Source organism: Prionailurus viverrinus, chromosome B1 (assembly GCF_022837055.1).
Source record: "Prionailurus viverrinus isolate Anna chromosome B1, UM_Priviv_1.0, whole genome shotgun sequence".
Lineage (NCBI taxonomy): Eukaryota > Metazoa > Chordata > Mammalia > Carnivora > Felidae > Prionailurus > Prionailurus viverrinus.
In genome coordinates, this window is record NC_062564.1 from 31,062,133 (window position 1) to 31,086,173 (window position 24,041).

Below are 24,041 nucleotides of genomic sequence, written 5' to 3' on the forward strand. Positions count from 1 at the left end.
TGGTGCCAAGGCGGGAGCGGCAGCGCGGAGAAATGGGCGTCGCACACCGGAAGGGGTCGGAGAGCAGGCTTGGCTGCTTCTCGGAGGGGGAGCCTCAGCTAGCAGCCTCGCGCCTCCGCCACGCACCCGGAAGGTCGCCGCCTGCCTTTGGGATTCCTGCTCCCTCACCCCCACCCCAGAGAATCCAGAGAAAACCCTGTGGGGTTTTCCGATCGTGGGGTGTATGTTTGCAGCGACGGAGGGAGGGAGGTTCTCCTCCCCAGGGAGTGGTTCGGATCCGGAGAGACTTAGAGGACTTTGGTCCCACCTGGGAGAGGGCACTACTTGCGGGTGTCCAATCTGCGATGTCTTCCTTGCTCCCTTGTTCGCTCGCTGTGTGACCTTGGAGAAAAAGTCCAGTAACCTCTCTGTGCCTTAATTTCTTTAACGGTAAAATGTGAGAAATGATAGCCCCTACTTGTTAGGATTGTTATGAAAAATAAAGAAGTTATATATGTGTGTGTCAACAGCTTAGAGCAAGCTCTGGGGAGTGTTATATTCTCTACAGGCAGTAGCTTTTAATTGTTAAACCACAGCTTATGTATTAATTTACGTTTCCTCTTTTGAGGGAATTTTGTGGTGAGGAACCTTCCTCTTTGCGTCTTTCATTTGGCCTTGCCTTCTCCGACCAATTGGTGGCTCTCATGATTTTCTAAGTAATTTCAGACATTGACAAAAACTAGTTCATCCCAAGGGGATTCTCCCATATTAAGGCCCGTGTGGGAGCAAGATGCCAGACTGTGTCCCTCCTGTGTGTCAGCCTCTTTTCCCTATTCTACCCACTGCTTGTGCTAAGTGGATCCAAGATCTCCCTCCCTTGTGAGCAAAGTACCTGTATTGCAGAGACCTCCCCCTCTACACTCTGAGTTTCCTGAGGCCAGAGACCATGTCTTTATCCCCAGTGCCTGGCACAATTTAGCCATGCAGTAAACGTTTGTTGAGCTCACGTGTCTATCCACAGAAGACTGGCTGAATAAACCACGGTATATCCACACAATGCAGTTCTGTGAAGCTTTACAAAAGAATGAAGACCATCTCTGTGGAAGGCCACCAAACTCCAGGATACCTTAAGTGAAAAAAGCAAGACTGGGACCCTGTATACGCTGCCTTCCTTCGAAGAAAGATGTGTGCTTTGCTTACATTTTAAAAAAGAAGCAATGAAAGTATAAATCACAAACTAATAAAAATGGTTGCATATAAGAAAAACAGGATGTAAGAGATGGAAATAAGGGCTAGACTTATTTTCATATATTGTGTTTTATAGTTTGACTTTGGAATCATGTAAATGGTTTACATGCTACATTTTTAAAAGAAAATAGCAAAGCATTTTGCAAAAGGACAAAAAAAGCCATTAATCAAAGTATATCAGGAGTTACTGACATAACTGCATGGAAATATAAGAAACTGACTTTAAAACTCATTATTTTGACTACATAATCTTTGTGTGACACATCTTAAGGATAAAAAAAAAATGGCCAAGAAATCAAGCTGCATTTAATAACACTATTTGTTAGTAATAATACTGGTATTGTTATTTACATGCTATTGCGTGTATTTGTATTACATATATATATGTATAAATAAAATAGTAAATAATTGAATGGATATTGTTGGAAATCAAGGTCTTCGGTGAGAGATGAAAAGATACAGGTATCAAAATCAATGATGTGAGGGATAAGTTGTAGAATGGAAAATTTAAATTGGCAATGGTAGTATGAATTCATGATTAAATTTTCTCTTTCTACAAAATGCATGTATGCAGGCTGTGTCCACTGAAAAGGCCAAGAAGCAATGGCAATCTCTTGGCTATGAGCAGCCCTAGTGTCCAAATGGATCATCTAAATGCCATTGCCCACTGAAGAGGAACAGAGACCCCTTTAGGAAATGACTGATTTCAGAACCAGGGCAGGGATTGTGTAAGATGAGCCTGTGACATTTTGTTAGGCCAGAAAGCAAGGTAGCTATCAAATACTACTGAGGTTTTGTCAAAAGAACCCAAGAGCAAATAGAGAGGGGCACCCTTTGGCTAAAGATGGAATAGTTTGGGCTCAAGAAAGAATAATGACTGATTTGATCTTAACATATCTATAGAAATCCATGAATAATGTAGTAATATTTTTTTAAATCCCTCATTGCTTAGCTTTGTATCACCTAAGGAAGTAACTCTTTATTTGGAGAACTGGTAAATAAGAGGAAAAAATCAAGTCTCTATTCTGCTGTTATTTCGGGGTACCCAAATAGTTTGAAAAGATAATAAATGCAACAGAAAGGTTAGAATTAGAGATTCACTCTTCACAACTCCTAATGAAGCACGGGGACAAGGCAACAATGGCTTAACAGCATGGCTATTAAAAGTATGAGGTGGGGGCCGCCTGGCTGGCTCTGTGGGTGCAACATGTGGCTCCTGATCTCAGGGTTGTGAGTTCGAGCCCCATGCTGGGCATGGAGATTACTTACAAATAAAAAATTTAAAAAGTATGAGGTGGAATGTAAGTGGGAAACAAAATGGCTAGATGGAGCTAAAAAACCTGAATCCACTGATTTATCTTAATAGCATCACAAAGAGTGAGACACACAGATACCATGTGCAATAGGAAGTCACAGCATCTATGAAATACTCTTGCACAAAAATTGAACCTTCATCTAATCAAACTCCTGGATCTAACTACCAGATAAATGGCAAGAAATATGGCAGACAAACAGATGAAAAGAGACTACGATGGTATCATCAGCCAAACAAGGATATGGGAAGTTCCACAACTTAACGAAGTCTCTTCAAGAAATAACTCACATGGAAGAAATGGGGTGGAGGGAGAACTGATAGAAATTAAGAGCTTTTAAAGACAACTCAACCAACTGCAGTGTCAGATCCTGTTTTCTATAAATTGGGAAAATACCTAAAATTATAAAACCTTACCCTAAAAATTATAATCCTACCAAGCTTCCAGTGAGCCAAAAGACAGCCTTCATTTTGAATATGAAATATTATATACAACATGAAATATATTTAATATGAAATATTATACATAACATGAAATGTATATAATATGAAATATATAATATGAAAATTTTTTAAATGCAACATATAAACTTTAACAAAAATAACAGGCAAAATCAAACAGGCACTTATAGTACGAGGAAAACTGACTAGAAGCAATTTATCTTGAATACCTTACAGCAACCTACTTGCAGTTGCATTTAACTGAGCTCTGTTGCTGTGAAGAATACAGCTGATGCACAGGTATGGAAGAACGATTTGCACATTTTTCAAGTATTCACTGAGTACTGCCTTATATACACATACACGTTACATTTGAAAAAGATCTAATCGACGATCCCCAGATATACTTCATTTTGGTTGCTCTTTTGGAAGACGTCGTCTGAAGAGAAGAATATTTGGTTCCGGCTCACGGATCATGTAGTGGACCCAGCCTAGAGGCTCTGGGACACCAAGTCTCCTCTACTCCTCTTTAGAGATCAGATGAAATGTTATATACAATATGAAGTAGTGTTTTTTCTGCCATGAAGAAAAGTGTTGATGGTAGTCCTACAGTCTTTGTCATCAAGAAATCATAATAATTAACCAAGAATGAAAATGATCCAAGCAGTAGTCATAACAGGATCGTTTATTTCATGAGGAGCCCACCTAACCTGAAAAGAATAAAGGACATAATGAGTGTTTAACCTGGATTTAAGGGTATTGAGTAAGGAAGTGGGCAGTCAGAAAAAAAGTAGGCTTCCCCAGGAAGAACCTAACAAAGAATTTTCTTGTTGGAGTCAAAAACCGTATGTTTAAAATTTTTTAACATTTATTTATGTTTGAGAGAGAGAGCGAGAACAGGGGAGGGGGAGAGGCGGAGGGGGGGTGGGGGACAGAGGATGGGATCATGCGTGTCAGGAATGATCCCATCCTCAGGAGAAGCAGATTAAGGCCAGGCCAAGGTTGCCATACCATATTATTCTGAGCTGCTTGCAATAACCTGGCGTTATTGCAACTAGTTTGTGAAACTAACTAACGGATCCCAGAATCTACAGTTTAAGAAAGTGCCAGGTAAAGGGGCACCTGGGTGGCTCAGTCAATTAAGCGTCCGACTTAGGCTCAGGTCATGATCTGATGGTTTGTGGGTTCGAGCCCCACATCAGGCTCTGTGCTGACTGCTCAGAGCCTGGAGCCTGCTTGCGTTTCTTTGTCTCCCTCCCTCTCTGCCCTTCCCCCACTCATTTTCTCTCTCTCTCTCTCTCTCTCTCTCTCTCTCTCAAAAGTAAGTAAACATTAACATTTTTTTTAAAAAGTGCCAAGTAAAAATGAAGGCTGTCTTTTGGCTCACTGGAAGCTTGGTAGGATTATAATTTTTAGGGTAATGTTTTATACTTGTAGATGATTTAAATGCCAATCTTATAAATTGCTTTCTTTTGATTCTATTTGTAAGTATGCTTTTGTTTTAATGTTTTTGTTATTGTTAACAAACCCATTTGAATAATCCAGAACAACCAAAGAATTTTTTTTGTCTTTCTTCTTGGACTTGGTACAGTAATTTTGATTTCCTTTTCTCCCTTGGTTTTATTGCTATTTTCAAAGTGATTATACAATAGCTCTAGTGGTAGTCTGAAAGAATTCTAAATCTTAGGGTAGTGTTTTATAAATGTACATTTATATAAATGTGAATCCTGCTACTAAATTATATCCTCCTAATTTGATTTCTAGGGAGTCTAGATGTGTCATTGCTACTTCACAAATCTCTTCTGTTGATTCAGAAACACTGCCAATTTTTTGTTTCTCCTCTAAAGTAATTTTGAATTTTCTTTCATGTCGTTTCACTGCTACGGTCAAGTGATCATACTCAGATGGAAATTGGATAGAAATATAATTCTTAAGATAGTGTTTTAGAAGTGTAGTTTACAGTAAATTTCATGAGTAAACTGTTTCCTTTTCTTTAATTTCTAGGTAGTATAAGATTTTTATTTCATTTGTTGCCATGGAAAAACACCCATAACATGAATTTGAGTAAGGGTTTTACTATGAAGTCCCACAATTGGAGATCATTGGAACTCAACATTTCTCTCTGATACCAAGGGTTGAATTTACTCTGTGTATAAGACTAATGTGTTTGATTAAATAAATCTTGATTAAAAAATATTAAGCTAACCCCACATGCAGACACTTTTGGAGGGGAAAAAAAGAAAGCAGACTTATCTAGGTGGTCAATTTGCAGGGCTAGTCTCTATCCAAGGAAAAGAATGAAGATTGTAAAACCAGCTGCCAACAGAGAGAAAAGTTTGAGTGTCAAGGGCAGGAAACATCTAGAATAATTCCCAAACAGAGCAGAGCAGATGCTTTAGAAATATTTCATGGGGACCAGCAAGGGCTAGGAAGAGTCAGAAGAGGGGTCCCGTGAGGTTACTCCCTAACATAGGTAAACCATTTAGGACTGGCCCAGCCCTTTCTTATTGCTAAGGACATCCATGGAATAGTTTAAAATGCTAACTAGCATTTGAAAACATGGCTTCAAACACCCCACTCTCTGTTCCTCTTGTTTTATTTCGCTTGGTATTAAATAATTCAGTTTCTGAATTCTTAACTATATGACTTCAATTTTAATACTTAGTTTTGATGTCACTGAACTTGGTACATTTGACTCTCCTACATCCTCTTCTGCTCTCTGTGATGTTAAGCTAAACATACTGTTTTGGGGGCACCTGGGTGTTTCTGTCGGTTGAGCATCCGACTTCGAGTCAGGTCATGATCTCGCGGTTTGGTTCGGGAGTTCAAGCCCTGCATCATGACCTCTATCAGCACAGTGGTGACGACAGAAGAAATTGCTTCTCTAATTTCAAAGGGAAATCTCTTTTTCCAAGTTAGCTCTATAACAATAAACCACTTTGATCCTAAAGCATTAGAACACACCAGAGACTCAATATTAGAACAAAGTTTAGCTGTTTTAGAAGGCCAATCAGTTTTTCCAGCTGCCATTGGCAGATAGAAGGGATAGTGATGTCCAATCCTTGTGGTTCATTACTTGAAGATGGTCATATATTTAGTTTAGTGGGCAGATGAAAGATGTGCATGCTCCTTGGACTACCCTTAGGGCAGTGCAACAAAAAGCAAGGTCAAGTGGGGCGCCTGGGTGGCGCAGTCCGTTAAGCGTCCGACTTCAGCCAGGTCACGATCTCGCGGTCCGGGAGTTCGAGCCCCGCGTCGGGCTCTGGGCTGATGGCTCAGAGCCTGGAGCCTGTTCCCAATTCTGTGTCTCCCTCTCTCTCTCCCCCTCCCCCGTTCATGCTCTGTCTCTCTCTGTCCCAAAAATAAATAAACGTTGAAAAAAAATTAAAAAAAAAAAAAAGCAAGGTCAAGAGATTATTGTGATTGTTTGCTGGTGCAGTCCACAGTGGGGCAAGGGTAAGGGAGTTCAATGTCCCCATTGTGAAACAATCATTGTAAAACAAATGGGTATCCACACAAGGCCAGTCTGAACTGAACAGCACTCCTTTGACTATTTTCTCCAAGAAGTATTTCTGATAACTAGGCAACAATATTCTTCCCTTCCTCTCAACTCTAGTTACACAATAGCTGGACCCCTCTTTCTCTAACCAGAGAGGAGGCCAGGAGCCAGTCACATAGACAACGGAAAGGACTTTGCATTTTATGGAAATATTAGGGGAAGCCTAATATTAAACGGGAGAATATAGCTCACAGGTTTGATGTCATCTATCTTGTTTGGCTATGTTGAGAATAGACAGTATAGGGTAAGACTAGAAATGGTGATCAACCAGAAGGTTCTGTAGTGAGGCTTGTGAGGATGGTAGCTTAGATTATGGTGTTAGCACTGGGAGTGTAAAATTCCAGATTCAAAATCAATTAGAAGAGAGGCCATTGGGATTTGCTGACAAATTGGCCGAGTAGACTGAAAGAAAGGAAAAAGTCAAGGATAAATGTCCCAGAAATAGTGCCACAAGACATAAATACTCTGGGTGTTGGGGCGCCTGGGTGGCGCAGTCGGTTAAGCGTCCGACTTCAGCCAGGTCACGATCTCGCGGTCCGGGAGTTCGAGCCCCGCGTCAGGCTCTGGGCTGATGGCTCAGAGCCTGGAGCCTGTTTCCGATTCTGTGTCTCCCTCTCTCTCTGCCCCTCCCCCGTTCATGCTCTGTCTCTCTCTGTCCCAAAAATAAATAAACGTTGAAAAAAAAATTTTTTTTTAAATACTCTGGGTGTTGAGCCAGAAGAATTTAGAAATTACTTTTCCATGTGAGTATTTATAAGTTTTTCTTCTGTTCGTTTTCTACAAAATGGAAAATGAAGCCTATATTTCTTGAAGTATCTTTCATCACCAGCATAGGTATACATAAAACACTTTTGATAGAGGCTTCAAATCTCATTTCCTAAGTATTCAACTAGGTTAAGCAACCTCAGCTATTGGGTCAAAATGTAATCTTAATAATAAGTTATCACTTCTATTTTCTAGTAATATATATTATGGTAGATTAGAAAGCCCAAATATTTTCCCAGTATGAAATACCCCAAAATTGTACAGGATTTAACAAAAACAGTTTTCATTGCAAATCTGCAAGAAGAATAACAATTGAAACGAAGAAATACTGAAAACTAGAATAGTGAGTTTGAGCTACAAGTACAGAAGCTGTAAGGGTGATTGGTAACTTTGTAAGCAAGAAAGTGACATCTTAGGAAGGGATAGGAAGTAAGTTCTTGGGTCTTCATGAGGAAGTTGTAGCCTTTAACTGGTGTGTTAAAGAGGAAAAAACAAAACAAAACAAAAATATATAAACATAAAGGCATCCTTCCTTGGCATAAAGGAAGGTATATCTGTCTGCCTCTGGATGGGGAAAGAACAAAGACATTGAACTAGAGGTTTGTCCTGTCACAGGTTTGAGAGGGAATCGATGTAAAATTCCTGCTTAGTTCAGGAAGCTCCAAGCTGGTAATACCAAAATCCATCATTTTAAATACCCCCGGTGCTTCTAAATAGCAGATAAAAAATTCAATATATAGGAATACAACATCTTCCCAATTCAAACAACTCTGCAACAATGAATTAGCTAAAGATGAGCTCATAACCCAAAATTAGAAAACACTAATGAATAGCCTAACATAAACAAAAGCAGAGATAACAATCCCCTTTGAAGATTGATCTGAAAGAACTTGAAATAGTAGAATTGTCGAGACTTACAACTGTAATTTTGGCCTAAAATTTTCCAATAACCAGATTTTTAAGACTGGCAGGCATTGAGATCAATAGACCTTAAAGTAGATATGAGACAGGATTCACATTAAGAAATGTGTTTACTTGCACAGCATTTATTGAGCACATATTATGTTTTAGTCACTTTGCTAGGTGTTACGATAAAGAGGTACATGAGACTTGGTTCCTACAGTTTAGGAGGGAAGATGGTTATGTGAACAAAGCAGTGCAAGTAAAATGCTGTAGCCTTTTCCAGAGACTTACGTACATGGTACTGAGGGAATGCGCAGAGGGGAAAGAATTCTGGGCAGAAAAAGCATGTGAGCAAAGGCATTGAGGCCAGACACAAGGTGATTTGGGGATATCACAGGCTATTGAATATGCTGTTTATTCACCATTGTTGCTGCAGGCTTAGCGACCCATATATCTTTTTCTATTAACTTATTTTATATACGTACAAGATGTTTATTTCCTATCAATAATGTCTGTTTTCTTTTTGTATGCTCTTAAAACAATTTAATTGTTCTCCTTTCAGGGCTGTAAGAGCCAATATAAAAATGTAGGAAACGTGGCATAGAAAAAGAGAAAATTAAAAGCACCTACAATTACCTCACACAGAGATTATAAGCGTTTTAGTCTACATCCTCACTGCAATTTCGATGGGTTATCTTCACATATCAGAGTATGGTATTATGCATAGCCAAGCTTTTGTTTACAATAAAGTATCCTGAACATTTTTCTGGACTATTAAGATTCATATATAGCTTCAGCTCTCTCTTCTTTTTATTGTAGAAGCAATACATGTTCATTGCTGAAAAATGAGAAAATATAGGTAACTAGAAATGAAGCAATAAAAATTGCCTTAGACTCTGTGACCCAGAATTAATCAACATTTTTGAGTTCGTTCTTCAATATATTTTTAATGCATATGTGCTTCTTATTAATTGCTTTAAACATGTTTTATATTAATACACCACAAGCGTATGCATTTTCTAGGAAGCGATTTTTTAATATCATTCCCCCACTAATTAAAAAAATAACCAATTGAGCATCTTTTATGTTCTATTAACTCTGCAAGGTTTTTGCATTTGTTATACTTTCTTCTCACAAAGTCAAGGGCTTTCTTTCACAGATGCGGCAACTGAAACCCAGCCAAGGGTTAGTGGTTTCTCCCGGGTCTCAGAGCCCACAAATAACAAGGCAGAATTCAAACCCAGGCCTTACTGTACCCAAAGGCCATGCTCTTTTTCAAGGAGATGGCAAAGGTAAAGGCAGAGGGGTTGGGGACACACAGAGGGCTCTCCCTCCCTGAGGGCTCCTTCTCTCCCTCCCTACCAGACAGGAGAACAAATCTGGTCCTAGTTTTCCCTCTTATGGCTTCTTGGGAGGCTGGTGTCCTCCTCTAGTTCCTTTAGAGGCATGCAAATATGTGCTTTGGGCAATAGCATGTGTTAGCGTCTGCTTTGGAAATATTCCTGCAGCTAAAAGCAGGAAGGAACTCTGTTGTGAAAGGTAGCCACAGGTAGAGTTTTGCTGCAGCAGTCAACAAAATAAACACAAGAGAATAAGGACCTTCTCCTTTGTGTTTGGCCCTTTCAGCAGAGAGCTGCCTCTCCTGCTGAGGCAAGCACATGAAAGGCCCTCAAACATGGCTGCCGCAGCAGGGGACCTGCTTGCTCAGGAGGGGAGAGGGAAGCCCCAGTCAGCAGCCAGCTCAGAATGCTCTAGGCAGGACCCTTTGTTGAAAGCCTGCCCAAAAGGGCATGCCGTAAACACTTCCTTTCACTCAGCTCTTTCATCTGGGATCACCTCTCTCTCTGAAAGTCCCCTGCAGCTAACCCAGTTCGCACAGACTTCTTCTCCAGCAACCCCCCTCTTTTTTTTGTTTTTGTTTGTTTGTTTGTTTGTTTGTTTGTTTGTTTTTGGTTTTCCTAGAAATGTGCTTGCTGTTCCCTTAGACTCAGGCCAGAGCTTAGAAAAAAAGCAACATTTATTCTCATCTGAGAGTGTTCAATGTCAGACTTGCCTATGGAAATCATGCTGTGTAGAGAGTAAAGAAGGAAAGGAAAGGAACTAACGTTTATTAATCATTGAAGGAGTTGGATACTTGGACATGCATCATTTCATCTGTCTCCATGACATCCCGCAAGGGTAGGTATTGTTGGTCCCAATTTACAGACAAAGAAACTGAGGTGCAGAGAGCAGCTGACTGGCAGAGCAGCCTGTGGCTCAGACCTCTTATGATTTCAAAGCCTCTCAGCATATATTTATGTTGGAGGACAGTCACTAATATTTAAGAAGCACATTTCTGTTAACCATTTATAGTCTTCAAGTAACAGGAGGCAGAAAGGACAGACAAGAAGAAAGCCAAGGTTTTATTGTTCCTTTGAGCAGCTCAGCAATGCATTTTAATGGTTTTTCTGGAATGTTCTTGCGGTGGCCACAGAGAGGTGCCCAAGAGCAGCAAGTCTGTTTTCCCAGGGACTTCTAATCTGAGGCACTTAAAAAAATAAAAATAAAAATAAATCATTGAGTGGCTGCTGTTTCCAGTTAGTAGTTGGGATTTTTGGGATTTTCCCAAAATCTGGGCCAGCAGACCTTAGATTCCTGGGGAATCAGTGTAACACTATGAGGCAAGGGCTGGGGCTGGGAGGTGGAGAACTTTAAGGCGATCCCTTACTTGTAAAGAGCCATGCACAATATCTGAGATGTAGCAGGAGCTCCATAAATGTGAGCTTTCCTTTTCTTCTTCTTTCTCTCTCCATTCCTCCCCACCTCCACCTCCACCATCTCTCACTCTCTTGCCACCTATTGTATGTTTTCAGTGATGCAAGTGATTCCTCAGGAACCAAATTACAGCAGTTTCAGAGCAAGCAAAATCCCATCAACAAACCCAGGAACCAAATGGCCAAGCCCCTGGGGAGAAGAAAGCAGGGCCCACAAGAGAGCCCAGACAAGGCTGCCATGAGCCTGGGCAGCACCCCGAAGCAAAGAAAAGCGGATTTCTTGAGCTCTCAGTTCAGATCCCAGCTCAAATGGGAAGTGATGGGCTGTGTGACCAGAAGTAATTTTGCAGACCCTCCCTGGGCCGCCCTTCCCTCTTCTACAAGGCAAGAGTAGCACCTGCCTCTAGGATTGCTGCAAAGATGAAATGAGAAAACAAGGGAAAGCACCACCAACAGTTCTTCGCAATTTATACATGTTGATAAACTATTGAGGATGCAATTTTAAGGCAAAAGCCCTCCGTAGCCTTTGTAGGCGAGTCCCATGGGTGGGAAGCAAAACCCTACCTGCTTAGTGATGCTAAAGTCTGGTGGTTTCTGCATTTCCTTGAGGGGTGGTACAGGATGAGTAAGCCTCCTCCGCTCATCTTTGGGGCCACAGACCAGCCACTGCCTCCCAGGAAAATCCACTTGTGAGACAAACTGGTTGGACAAACTGGATCAGATGTGAAGGGGTTAAATTAATATAAATATGTAGAGCGGGCATGTGTGCATGTGTGGAAAAGGAAGGCAAGGACAGAGAGTTCCGGGGCTGCTTGGCCTCTCTACTGCTAAATTGTGCAGCATAAACAAAAAAGTAACAGAAATGTAGTCAGGATCCTCAAAGAAGATCATGCCCTTCTGAAACCGTGTGTGTGTGTGTGTGTGTGTGTGTGTGTGTGTGTGTGTGTGTGTGGTGTTTGTACAAAACACACATAGAAGTAAGGAAGATGGTTATTCCAGTCTTCAAGTTCCAGGAACAGAAATATTGTGAAGGTTGTTGATGATCTGATGATCTCAGGGGGATAATAAGTTTGGTTTATGCCATTGCCTGCCTATACGGAGATGTGCAATGTGGATTTGTTCGGTGGATTTTGTTACAGTGCCTTTGGTGAAGCCAAGGTCTCTTGAAAACCCAGAGCTAGCCCTGGCAGTCAGCTCCATGTGGTTACTGTCCTAATCAGTACAGCAGATTAATCTGTCTAATCTGTTCTAGCCGAACACCATAGACTAGGTGGCTTGTAAACAGCAGACACTTATTTCTAAAGGCTGGAAAATCCAAAAGCAAGATGCTAGCAGACTGTGACTGGGGAGGGCCTGTTTTCTGGTTCCTAGACGGCCCATTTTCTGGTTGTGTCCTCACAGAGTAGAAGGGGCTAGAAGGCTCTCTGGGGTCTCTTTTATAACAGCACTCAATCCTCATAACCTGATCACCTCCCAAAGGCTCCACCTCCTGATATCTTCACATTGGGGGTTAGGATTTCCACATGTGAAGTTTGACACAAACATTTGGTCTATGGCACTTACCTAGGAAGGGCCTGCAGGCCAGCAGAAGATGATCTCCTGTTCCTTGGAACATGCATGTTCCCACCTTGGGATCTCCTGTCAATTGTCTCTGCCCGGGGACAACCCTGGTTCAGGGGTTGACTCCTGCGGCTCTTTCAGGTCTCAGATTAAATGTCACCTTTCTAGATTGCCCTTCCCTGACCACCCATTCCAGAGTAGTTCTGTGCAAGCTTTGCACTTTGGACATACATGTATTTTATTTTCTTTACAACACTGACTATTTCATGACATTTGCTTGTGTATTTGCTTATTGCTTATTTCCCCCTCACTAGAATTTAAGCTCAGTTAGAGCAGCAATTTTGTCCATCTTTCCATCTCTCTCATTAGCTTCCGGAACGGTGTCCTACAATAATAGGAACTCAACAAATATTTGCCAAAATGTTGAAGAAAGATATTTTGTATTCTTGTACCACAAAGTCCAAGGCGCTCTAGACTTGACTTTTAAAGAGGAAATAGCACCCATTAAACAAAATACAGCAAAACAAAACAGCACCTGAAGAAAAAAAGTGTGCGTAAAAATTATGGTTTTTGTTTTACATTTTTGCCAAAGAGACATAATTAAAGTGTTTTGCTCTCCTCCTGGACTTCTGGCAGCAAAATTAGCAGGAAGGAGAATAGCACACAATAGAAGGTAAAGGTAAGCATTAAGACGTGGTTTGTTTCATGCAGATTGCACAATCCAGTTTTGATTCATGGCGAAAACAACCTTTTTTTTCCCCCCTCAGGACTCTTCTAATTGATAGATATCAGTTTAAATGCTGCAGAAACACAAAGCTTTAACTTTGGGTATAAGACTTTGTTTATGGAATAGCTATTTACAGAACACTTCCGAAATGATGTCTACTACACGAGGCACCGGGTGAAAATGATAAACAAGACTGAGTCCCCCCTCCCTGGCTGAAGGGTAGCCGAGCTGGGCAAAAGGCCGATACAGCATCGTGTGGTATATGGTGTAAATAAGACTATCATGAGGCGCCAGAGATGGTGCCAATGGCTCCGTGAGAAATTTGGCCATGAAATAATGAAGTTGAGGAAAGTTTAATGGTCTCTGAAGAGATGCTTCAACAGTGATAAAAGCTGACAGATAAATAAGAAAGATGCAGAAATCGCATTTAACAACAGCAGATGTGATACTTCATCAGTCAAGCATTTACTGAGAGTCTCCTGTGTTCTAAGAACTCTGCCAGGAAGCTCAGTGTTAACCATCCTGCTGGGTCTCTGAAGCCTAAGAGGTGCCTCCTGCCTTCAGGAATCCACAAGAAGGGCTTTGGCACTTACAGAGACAACCAAATTGCTTTATTTACCCCACTAGGTTGTCCACATTGTGACTTGACCCTCCAAGGAGGTTGAAATGGGAAGGAAGAGTCTGTCAGATAACTCAGAGGCCATCTTTTGCCTCCAGCCACTTTCTCCAAATCCCTTGGAGAAAACTGTACCCTCAGTCCTTCCTTCTACAGCGGGTATTCTCCCTTTTCAAAAGTTATTCATCTCTCTCTAGTTTGTGGGCAGCTCTTGGATAGGCCCCAAGTCCTACTGAGATGGGCGAGATGATTTTATTTATGACAGCAGAGAAGTGGGCTTTCAGTTAGTTTTTGAGTCAAAAACATTTTCTAACTCCAAAATAAATTGTGACAGGAAATGCAGCCCATGCCAAACACTCTGTGTCGTGTCGAGTTAAAGCGTCGAATTTAAGGAGAATGTTAATAGCATTTGCTCGCTAAGAAATTTGCTACTTCCTTGTGTAGGAAGCCCTGATATTGAATTCTCCAAAATGTCGACCCTCTTCCTGGTTTCTTTGCTCAAATCTGGATTATTCTTGGATTTCCCCTTCCTGTCAGTACGGTTTGGGTTGAAGTAATTTCAGGGAGGTTGATGTAGTCGTAATTAGATGCTGCAGTTGATATCCTGGCACGACCCTTCTGACCAAGATGGCGGTAGCCACTGCAACTCTTCCTAGGGTGGCTTAAGGGAGGGAGTGTGGGGCGCAAGGCCACCAGTGTCCCAGTAGGGATGGGGGAACCGAGCTACTGCTTGGAACATTCCAGGTGGTGTGAACACCCAACGGCAAGTATACCCCCTCCCTGCCTTAGTAGTTCTTAGAAACTTGTGATTGTAGTTCATCCACTTACCGAGGGACAGAACTTCACATTCTCGAGTTAGCAGTCCCAGAGCTGAAAACCAATGTTTCATATGTACTTACAGGCAGACAACATTAAGTAAGCCTTATTCCGACAAGCAGAAAACATCAATGGATTCAGTGAGGGTTTAAATATAGTGCCTAACCTTATTAAGAAGAGATTGGAGACATTTGGACCATGTCGCCAAAGCCTTTAAATCAACTTTATGGAAAAGCAACTGCCACAAATCTTGCCAAAGACATATATGGGTTGGCATTTTGACTTAAAGGGGCATTTGAGAATGCACTTATGTCTAAAGGGTCCCAGATTATGAATTCTTTTTTTCTTTTTCTTTTCTTTTTTTTTTTTTTTTAGTTTGAGTGAATTATTATACTTATTGAAATAGAGAGCTGAAGACAGCTACAGTGGGAATAAATAGTAAAGAGCCACCCCTTTCCCTACCACCATCACCACCACAACCAAGGATAGCTCGCGGTACTATAGATCCAGAACCAAGACGTCCACGTATAGGCAAAATCTCATTTAATCATTACAAAACAAACCAACAAGCAAGTAAACACTTACGAAGGAGGTACTATCGTTTCTATTTTACAGATGATAAAAATTAAGACTTTGAAAGCTTATATACCTGCCCCATGGTTACACAGCCAGTAAATTGTAAAGTGAGCCCTAATGTGGCATTTCAAACACCTTGCTTTATAACGTTATAGTGCCTCCCCTTAATGAAACATGGCGGTGAGAAGTGGGACTTTCATTCCCTGCCCCCCTCCTTCCCTCCCCACTGACAAGTGTTTCCCAGGCCTTGGTTTGACCTCTGGTAAGGATAGTGCATTTCCCCTTTTACCATCCCACTAAGGGACTCCTCTTACATGTATCATGTGGCCTTTCTTAAACCATAAAGCCATGCACAAAACAAATGCCACTAAAGAAATACCAGACCAAAATAGAATCTTGAATTTTGCCCTTAAAAAATTCCTCCAGAAAATGATACATTACCCTGCTTAGTGTAATGCTAAATGTTCTCCCCTTCAGTTATTTGCTTATGTGATCCATTTTCCTCTATTCTGGTCCTCTCCGTAAAACCTGATGAGATTGACTTGAAACCTAGCAATTTTGCTGCTTTCTTTTTCCTTATTCCTTAGGAATATCTGGCAGCTGTTTATTCCCTACCTGTGAGCTGTAGAGCACTTCGCAGTGGCAGCCTCAGGAGCCGGGAGTCAGTCTTGACTTGGACTAGACTTTTTTTTTTTCCTAATTTTTTCATGAACTCGGTTTTCTGCTGGCCTCTGTCTCTTTCTGCCAGCATTATCTGCATTGAGGTTTACCAGATGCTTCCATTGAGGTTTGCTTATTTAGGGTAAATTGTTAGTGATGTTGACCCTTCTGTTCTTCCTACCAGACCGTGATTCTGTGGAAGGGACTAGTTCTTTTCTCAGTTTTGTGGTTCTGGTACCTGGCATGGGCCTGGCATGGTGGGTGTAGGTGTTCCATGGAACTTAGGAAGGAAGGAAGAGAGGAAGAGAGGAAGAGAGGAAGAGAGGAAGATAGGATGTTATAATAATAATAATAATAATAATTACATTATTTATAATTAATAATTATATTAATTATAATAATTCTATTATGTTAATATATTATATTGTATATTATATTATATATTAAATAATATAATTGATAATTATATTTTATTATTATTATTATTATTATTATTATTTGTTTTCATAGAGTATGATTTCTGCCAAAGGAACCTGAAGCAGAGAGGGGATAGAGAGGAGGAAGATGGATTCCTCTACCTACCGGACTTTTTAAAAATAAAGTTTATTTATTTTGGCGGGGGTGGGGGGGGAAAGAGCATGCACATGCACACAAGCAGGGGAGGGGCAGAGAGAGAGGCAGAGAGAGAATCCCAAGTAGGCTCCGAGCTGTTGGTGCAGAGCCAGATGTGAGGCTCTATCTCACAAACCTTGAGATCATGACCTGAGCAGAAGTCAGATGCTTAACTGACTGAGCCACCCAGGCACCCCACCTCTTGGGATTTTTGAAAGAAGTTATTCAAGAGGAGTTGAGAGCTCTGACTCCCAAAGCAGACTATTGATGTCAAATCAGACCCCATCTCTGCTGGCTCACTGCTTAGATGACCTTGGACAAGCATCTTAAATATATTTATATTTATATATATATATTTATATTATAATATTTATTAGACATCTCATGTGTGCCAAGAATTGGCTAGGCGTTAGAAAAGATACTTGATCAAGACAGGAAAGTGGGGTGTCTGGGTGGCTCAGTTGGTTAAGTGCCCAACTCTTGATTTTGGCTCAGGTCATGTTCCCATGGTCATGGGATCCACCCCATATCAAGCTTGGCACTGAGAGTGGAGCATGCTTGGTATTCTGTCTCTCTCTCTCTCTCTCTCTCTCTCTCTCTGTCTGTCTGTCTCCCTCTGCCCCTCTCATGCTTTCCAGAAAGAAAGAAAGAAAGAAAGAAAGAAAGAAAGAAAGAAAGACAGACAGACAAGGACGATATGAAGGCTCTATCATGAATCCTACTTTGAATCATCAGAGGTACAAAGGACAAAATGATGCATCGTAATAGTGAATAAGGTGGGGGTGGGCAGGGGAGGTGGTACCCTGGGGCCTCATTATCAGATTTTCCCAATGGCTGTTCCAAACAGTACAGTGCAGAGCTTCTCCAAGGCATCTCTGTAAATACAGGACATGGGCCAGCGCAGGTGTGAAACAGGGCAATGTTGTCTACAGAATGAAGCTGACGGAATGAGCTGGGAGCACGAGTGAGGCACCCCCTGGGAAATGCCAGTCAGTGAGGTCCTGCCTTCTTGGCAAAGCCTCAGAGCCACTGTCATTTGGACATTCCTGTTAGCATGTCCTCATTTATACGCAGAGGTGATGGTGTCTGGGGATTTAGGTCACCCAAATAAATGAGAGTTCGGCAATCCTTTCTGTTGCTTGTGGTCCTTCTCAGAAGAGCTTCAATTTCTTCCCTGTAGGTTTAAGAACCACAGAGAGTTAAACTATAACCTGGTCTACCAAATTCTTCTTCATCTTTTTATTTGGAATATGTAATATCTGATAATTATCCTTTTTTCCCCCCTCTTAGGATATGATTAAGAATTGATCTCTATGTTATTTTATTTTTAGCACACATTTTCTGTTTCTGAGCTAAAATTGCTATATTATTGTATATTGCTTGGGTAGGATTCTTTTTTCAATCTTTTTAACCTCTGGCAATATTGAGACCCCTATGGTATTTCTGAATCTTTATATGAACAAGATGTCAAATTCCTGATTCTGTTAAGTCATTTAAGGACTGGGAATGACTGTTTTTGTGAGTAATAATAGAGATCTGGTTTTCTTTGGGGCACCTGGGTGGCTCAGTCAGTTAAGCGTCAGACTTCAGCTCAGGTCATGATCTTGCAGTTTGTGAGTTTAGGCCCTGCGCCGGGCTCTGTGCTGACAGCTCGGAGTCTGGAGCCTGTTTCAGATTCTGTGTCTCCCTTTCTCTCTGACCCATCCCATGCTCATACTGTGTGTGTGTGTGTGTGTGTGTGTGTGTGTGTGTGTGTGTGTGTGTCAAAAATAAATAAACATTAAAAAAAATTTTTTAAAAAGGTCTGGTTTTCTTTAAAAGAGAGAGAGAGAGAGAGCAAGAAGGCCCAGAAATTATTCATATGCACTTTTACATGAGACTCCTCTTTTCTTCTATATTTGAAATTTACCAGTTATTCTCTCTAAGAACAAACTCTATTTAAGAGAACTGGACTGATGAACTTGAGAGCTAATACTACATTATTTATGTGAAGTTAGCTCTGTTTGCATCAATTTTATATTATATAAAATAATATCACATATAGTGATATATAATATATTATAGTGTAATATATGTATATTATGTCAAGAAACCCTTTTATTCACTATTCATGTTATAATACATAAAATATAATAGTGTATATTACAAGTACTAAAGATCTTACTATATAATCTTACTATATATCTTACTATATATAGTATATATACATTTACTATAAATAGTATATATGTAAGTTATTTACTATAAGCCATATAGTAAACATTATTAATATTATTGTTAACATTATATGTTATTATATAGTAAATATTATACTAGGTTAATCAGTGCTTTCCCACTTGCTTTTCAATACTTGGAAAGTTGACATGTGTGCCCATGGGAAAATGACCAAGTTATGGACTAAATCTAGGCAAACAATATGATTTTGGGAAGAGATGCATTTTAAAAATAGTGTTTCCAGAGCCGAACAAATTGATACAGCCACAGCCAGCATTCAGTGTCCTCCCAAAATACGACTCTACCCCATTGAGACCACCCTCCCTGTCCACTTTTCCCTCAGAATTGCCACCATCTTGTAACTTGCTCTCCTGATAACTCTTCTGTCTTTTGAAAGCAGCCAGTCTCCTCTGTTGTTCACTGCCACTGTTTGTTTCAGGATTCCCACCCTAAGGCAGACCTCTAGGAAGCCAACTTTTAAGAATGGAAAAAAAGACCATCTCTTTAGCAAATGGTGCTCGGAGAACTGGACAGCAACATGCAAAGGAATGAACCTGGACCACTTTCTTACACCATACACAAAAATAAACTCAAAATAGATGAAAGACCTAAATGTGAGACAGGAAACCATCAAAACCCTAGAGGAGAACACAGGTAACAACCTCTTTGACCTCAGCCACAGCAACATCTTACTCAACACATCTCCAAAGGCAAGGGAAATAAAAACAAACATGAACTATTGGGACCTCATGAAGATAAAAAGTTTTTGCACTGCAAAGGAAACAATGAACAACACTAAAAGGCAACCTACAGACTGGGAGAAAATATTTGCAAATGACATATCTGATAAAGGATTAGTATCCAAAATCTATAAAGAATTTACCAAACTCAACACCCGAAAAACAAATGATCTAGTGAACAAATGGGCAGAAAACATGAATAGACAGTTTTCCAAAGAAGACATCCAGATGGCCAACAGCACCTGAAAAGATGCTCAATATCACTCATCATACAGGGAAATACAAATCAAAGCCACATTGAGATACCACATAACACCTGTGAGAGTGACTAAAATTAACAACTCAGGAAACAACAGATGTTGGCGAGGAGAAATGGATGTTGGATGTGGAGAAACGGGAACCATTTTGCACTTTTGTTGGGAATGTAAACTGGTGCAGCCACTCTGGAAAATAGTGTGGAGGTTCCTCAAAAAATTAAAAATAGAATTACTCTACAACCTGGCAATGGCACTACTAGGAATTATCCAGAGGATACAGAAGTGCTGATGCACAGGGGCATGTGTACCCCAATGTCTATAGCAGTGCTTTCAACAATAGCCAAGTTATGGAAAGAGCCCAAATGTCCATCAACAGATGAATGGATAAAGAAGTTGTGGTTTATATATACAATGCAATACTACTTGGCAATGAGAAAGGATGAAGCCTTGCCATTTGCAACAACGTGGATAGAACTGGAGGGTTTATGCTAAGTGAAATAAGTCAGTCAGAGAAAGATATCATATGTTTTCACTCATATGTGAAATTTTAGAAACTTAACCGAAGACCGTGGGGGAAGGGAAGGAGAAAAAATAGTTTCAGAGAGGGAGGCAAACCTTAAGAACTCTTAAATACAAAGAACAAACTGAGGGGTGATGGGGGTGGGGTGGGGGCAGGGAATGGGTAATGGGCATTGAGGAGGGCACTTGTTAGGATGAGCACTCAGTGTCATATGTGAACGATGAATCATGGGAATCTACTCCCAAAGCCAGGAGCATACTGTATACACTGTATGTTAGCTAACTTGACAATAAATTATATTTAAAAAATAAAAAAGATCAGAAATGACCTAGCAGGGCCATGGCTTGGATGTAGAACCCTCTTTCAAGGTAGATTTCCAGAGTGTCCTCTTCTCTAAAGAGTCCTATTTCTGCAGTTGGCAGGGAAGGTGTTGCCTCCTTCATGACCTACAACGAGTGGCTTATATTTTTCTTCTGGAACTTGGGATGGGTGTGTTCAGGGGGAGCTGAGAATTAACCACATTTGGGTGGCCCTTCCCTTCCCCCAGCCCCAGGTAATAAAGACATGGTTTTGGGGCGACTGGGTGGCTCAGTTGGTTAAGCGTCCAACTTCGGCTCAGGTCATGATCTCACAGTTGGTGGATTTGAGCCCCGTGTCGGGCTCTGTGCCGACAGCTCGGAGCCTGGAGCCTGCTTCGGATTCTGTGTCTCCTTCTCTCTCTGCCCCTCCCCTGCTTGTGTTCTCTCTCTCTCTCTCTCTCTCTCTCTCTCTCTCTCTCAAAAATAAACATTTAAAAAAATTAGAAACATTTTTGAATGAATGAATGAATGAAACAAAATGGAACAAAAGTGTTAAGAGTGATCAAATACGAGTTCCCCTTTGGTGAAAAAAACAAAACAATTTCTCTTCTGGGTCTTGTCAAGTGCACAAGCCACAGTGCAAGGAACTGTTTTTGTAATTTGATACTTTTTTTTCTCTCTTTCTGGAGGATATTGTTATATTGAAGTTCACTCTCCTCTCCCTTCTCCTTCCCCTCCCGCTTCACCTCTGCCTCCTCTCCCTCCCTCTCTTCCTCTCCATAGGATTGCTGGGTTAAATACAGGGCACTGAATTACATTTTAGTGTCAGATGACAAGTCAGTTTTCAACATGAGTGCATGCCAACTATTGCATGAAATATACTAATCCTAAAAATTATTCATGATTTAACCGAAATTAAATTTGACTAGCTGTCCTGTTCTCATTTGTTAAATCTAGCAAACCTAGACCTATTTAAACTTTTTTCACTATCTTTAAGAGTAGGAAAAAGTGAAATTCTGTGGTAATCCTGAAGCCCTTTATCAAAGCTCCAAATCTACCGTACTCTTAAGAGTTTCCGAGAAAAGAAAACACACGGTTTTAAATAAAATTGGGCAATAGTATCAGAGGTCATCTATTCCTAACATTAGGAAGCATTGCGTATTTGCTGATTATGCTTTCGGATTTGAAAAAGGGGAAATGTCCTACAGCTGGAGGGAAACAAGACAGCATTAATTGTTCTAAAGGGAGCTCTGGAACGCTCAGTTTAGAGAAATGGTCAGTAAGAAAAAGTCAACAGGGACACATTTTCCTTGCAGTTTGTTTATTTCCCAGGCGTGCTGTGGATTGATGCCCTTGAGAATTCGGAAGGTTCAGAATTACTGAACAAGGACCAGCTTGAGGATGGTGTTTCATCTTGTTTTCTCTTTTCTTTCCCACTGAAATAATGGTCTCATCTTAATATGAGAAAACCAGAAACTGTCAACAGTACCTGGTTTTTATATTTTTCATTTAGATTTTTAAAAAGACGTGTGTTTCTAGAATGCTGTCTGTCTACCTTTGATTGGAGCGAGAATGGCACTGAAGCTTCTTATCGAGAGCAGAAAGGAGCCTCACTGGAGCTAGGAGTCCAAGGCCCCTGCTTAGGCCTGCTGCTCACTGAACGTATCAGTCAGCACCTCTGATCCCTAAGGCCCTTTCCTGGTCTCAGTCCTCTGATTCCGTAATGACCCAGGAAGATTAGCAGTAAGTCTCCTTTGTGAAGTTATCTCTTCCAAAATGCTAGATTTACAGGCCTTTTCCTATCTCATTGTGCACCTCTCCCCTTTGCTCTGGAGAGTCAACAGTAGGGAAAAGTTCTGTGGAAAGCCCTGAAATAGCAACAGCCAAAAAACCAACATGGAATCCACTGGGCTCCACTGGGCCCACATCCTGCCAAATACTTGTCATCAAGTCACCAGTAGGACATGGGAAGGACCCAATACTAAGGCAGCGGCGGCTTCGACTTGTGACTTGTGTCATTAACCTCCCCAGAGAACCCAGGCCAAGGAGGAAGTCACTGGAAGAGCCCGCAGAACGCCAAAATACCAACTAGAGCAAAAATGCCCTCTGGGACGATAGCCAATTGACCGCCTGTGTCCTGGCCGGGCTGAGAAGTGAAACGGTATCTGGCACCAGCCCCTCAACCCTGCTCCCCCTAAATCCCTCAGTTACTATGGCAACTCAAGAAGGTTCGTTGAAAGAACTCTGAGGCTGGGAAATTTTATTAATTGTGTGCCCTGGAACCAGTTCTGGGCATCACCCCAAATCTACAGGAAATAGAATCCCAGACGTTGAAAAATGGCTCCTGGTGCCTACAGGCTCCAGACTTTAAAAAACCACTGTCATATGTTCCATCTTCTGGCCCTTGAGATCACGCACTGAATGTGGAATAAATGAACTCCTTGGTAGAGGACTAGCGCACGAAGAAAGCGGTTTCTAGTTACTGGTACCACAGAATAGAAATTCAGCGGTAAACATTCCCAGCTTTCTCCAGAGTTGGGCCTAAACCCCTGGAAATAATGGTGGCTTTAGCTCTACAGGATGGAGGCTTGTACCTTCTTCTGATCCAGTTGGTTATAGGTTCTCTGGAATAATTACCCTTTGAAGTACAGATTTATATAGCGCCCTAAATTCATTTTACTGTGTATCTTAAAATTGACCTTACACATACAGCTTTCCCCTGGCACTGAACAGCGGAATGTGAAATGCTCTGAAATATGGATTGTAATTTCCATTAAGAGATAAAAAAAATTCATGTCTTCGAAGATAAGCCATCTGCAATATAAATCACAAGGTTACTGCATTCAGAATGCATTGCTACTATAATTTCAACGAACAGAGGAAAATAGTTCAGATTTCTTTCTCACGGAACTTGCAATTTATAGCGGACTTTCACTTACATTAGCAGTTCATTTTAAGTCTCCTAACCTGTACTAACTACCTAGGATTTGCTGAACTTCCCGCCAGGCACTGGAGAGATGCCCATAAACAGATAATTGAAATACAGTGCATTAAATGAAAGATATGTATGGTGTGTTGTGTGAACGGCAATAGAAACACTTAACCAGGATAATTTAATCATTTGGAGTAATGTTAATATTTCTATTTAACAGAGAAGAAAACTGAAGCCAAGGAGATCACGTGAGTGTGTCTTACAAAGAGCAGGATCTACACGGGAATCCATAGCCATGCTCCTTGCAATGACTCACTTTCAAATCTTCCTCATTTTCACTCTCACTAAAAATTACCAATGCAACGAACTCGGTCCTGTCTTAACAGTGAGACTGTTTTTTTTTTCCTACTAACCTTCTCTTCCATAAGCTTTCTTGCCGTGACCGTCCGCTCCAGATTGAAAAATCTCACTCATCGAGAAAACGTGATAGTCTGACCATCTAACAATGTTAGGTTTTCTCTGTATTCCATCAGCATAGGAAATCCTCTGAAT